The 2,550-nt window shown below is 32.7% G+C and overlaps 1 long non-coding RNA gene across 2 annotated transcripts in view; it reads left to right on the forward strand.

Annotated features, from left to right (window-relative positions):
- The window catches only part of LOC111089180, a 13,370-nt gene extending 11,996 nt beyond the window's left edge, over window positions 1-1,374 (forward strand). For both annotated transcript variants that reach the window (XR_002613492.1, XR_002613493.1), the window contains one exon: window positions 1,202-1,374. This is a non-coding gene — a long non-coding RNA (uncharacterized LOC111089180). The remainder of the gene's footprint in view (window positions 1-1,201) is intronic.
- Window positions 1,375-2,550: the final 1,176 nt, after the last annotated feature.

Genomic DNA, 2,550 nt, shown 5'->3' on the forward strand with positions numbered 1-2,550 from the left:
ATCTAACAAAGTACATTGTTACCTTTATATACTGTAAATCCTTCAGTTTTGTAGGTTGTCACTATGATATATACTTTCCACTTTGTCCCAAGGAAATATATGATTTGGTGTTCAATTTTGTGCATTTTACGCTTAAATAAAATACACAAACTACTTTTTTGTGCAATTTAATGTTTACAATGTTTTGAATGAGAACCAAACACAAACACAGAGCGTAGAATTAATTAAAGCTCATGGAAACTTTTAATGCCAACTGTTTTAATTGAGTCTTGGTAACAAAAGCCTACTTTCTATTCCTGATGGACAAGTTTTCCTAATAGCTAATTCATCAAGATTTTATTACCCTAAATCCTATTGATATGCTTTTATTCCTTCATACAGTTGAATTTTTCCAGAAAATCGTTTGGATCTGTGAACAGTCGTACCTTTGACTTGCTGGATTAGTCGAACAGGTTTTTTTTACACCACATTATACTTTCAGGGATAGCTTGTTTACCACTCAATATTAAGTGTCTTGTCTGTCATTTGCTGTACCAAGTTGAAATAGGATGCCTGTGAACCTTTTTCCTGCATCACGAAGTATTATCTCTTCATCATCATAGGTACAAGCAGTTACTTCCTGATGGAAATGTTTTGGTATAAGTCCAACTGAACACAGCTTGCTAATAAAAAAACATTTGTGTTCTGTTGAAAGACCCAAATACTTTTTTTAAATCACATTTGGTTCTGTTGAAAGAACCAAATACTTTTTTTTAAATCACATTTGGGTTCTGTTGAAAGAACCAAATACTTTTTTAAAATCACATTTGGGTTCTGTTGAAAGAACCAAATACTTTTTTTAAATCACATTTGGTTCTGTTGAAAGAACCAAATACTTTTTTTAAATCACATTTGACTTCAAACATGTTACATTCTACAGCAAGTTTTTCGGACTCTGGTGTAGAAAAGTAAAGTTATTTAAAGCAAAGTTTTTGAGCCTGTTTATAACTGTTTTATATGACATTTAGAAACATCTGTCATAAAATCTCAGAACTGATGATAAATGTTAGTGCTTTTCTAAATTTTATGACTAATTTTTTTCTTGTACTTCTTTATTGATTTTCTTGCTTAAAGATGAAATATGGCTTTCCAGTAAGACAAAGCTGGGAAGTTTGGTTTTCACCTAGTAAAAATATTTTTTCTCTCCTTCCCTCCCCCTCAGTTTTACAAAATAATCCACCTCACTGGCCAGGAGAGAATGGAAAAGCAGTGATTATTGGTAAAGAGGAAGAAACTTTGAAAAATGAACTCTTTAAGCTCAATCTATTCAACTTGCTTGCCAGTGACCAAATCTCTGTCAACAGATCTATTCCTGATAGTCGAATAAAAAGGTAACATTAATTTTAACAAATTACCTGCAGTGATACTGACAGAATTTGTATAGCTCAACCTGAATAAACATGATATTTTTTTAAGTTATTTGATGTGACATCTTTTAATAACAGATAACACTCATGCTAGTCTACTTTACTATATATACAGGTAAAATGTAATCTGTTAAGATACATGCTGTCCTCTGGTGAGTCACCAATGAGTTCATGAACTTGTAACTCAAAAATCTAGGGTTCATTTCCTTGCTGTAGCTGGATAGTGTAGATAGTCCATTGTGTAAGTTTTTGCAAAAACAAACAAAGGTTCCAACAACTGTATATAAAGATAACAGTGTGCTTTGTTAGATGTTACAGTATATAAAGGCAACATTGTACTTTGTTAGATGTTACAGCATATACAGCTATATTGTACTTTGTTAGATGTTACAGTATATAAAGGTAACAAAGTACTTTGTTAGATGTTACAGTATATAAAGATAACAATGTACTTTGTTAGATGTTACAATATATAAAGATAATGTACCTTGTTAGATGTTACAGTATATAAAGGTAACAATGTACTTTGTTAGATGTCGTCACTATGATACATTCTGCCATCATGATATAGGTATCCTTCAGCTTTGTACGTTGTCACTATGATACATTCTGCCATCATTATATAGCCATCCTTCAGTTTTGTAGGTTGTCACTATGATACATTCTGCCATCATGATGTAGGTCCTACAAAACTGAAGGATACCTATATCATGGTGGCAGAATGTATCATAGTGACAACCTACAAAACTGAAGGATACCTACATCATGATGGCAGAATGTATCATAGTGACAACCTACAAAACTGAAGGATACCTATATCATGGTGGCAGAATGTATCGTAGTGACAACCCAGAAAAAACTGATAGATAGTGATACTGTAATCAGGAACACCACTTCAGATTTCTCTAGGGGGGGGGGACAACAACTATTTTTAGTCCCCTGGGTGTTCATGTTTTTTTTAAATGTAAAAAACAGTTTATTTTGGGAACATTTCCTACATTATTTAATAACCGTTCAAGTTACACATTAGTCCCACCCTCCCGTTTCCCTACCTATTATTTAATAACGAATCAAGTTACACATTAGTACCCCTCCCGTTTCCCTACCTATTATTTAATAACCATTCATGTTACACATTAGTACC

The sequence above is a fragment of the Limulus polyphemus genome, unplaced genomic scaffold, assembly GCF_000517525.1.
Source record: "Limulus polyphemus unplaced genomic scaffold, Limulus_polyphemus-2.1.2 Scaffold5462, whole genome shotgun sequence".
Classification (NCBI taxonomy): domain Eukaryota; kingdom Metazoa; phylum Arthropoda; class Merostomata; order Xiphosura; family Limulidae; genus Limulus; species Limulus polyphemus.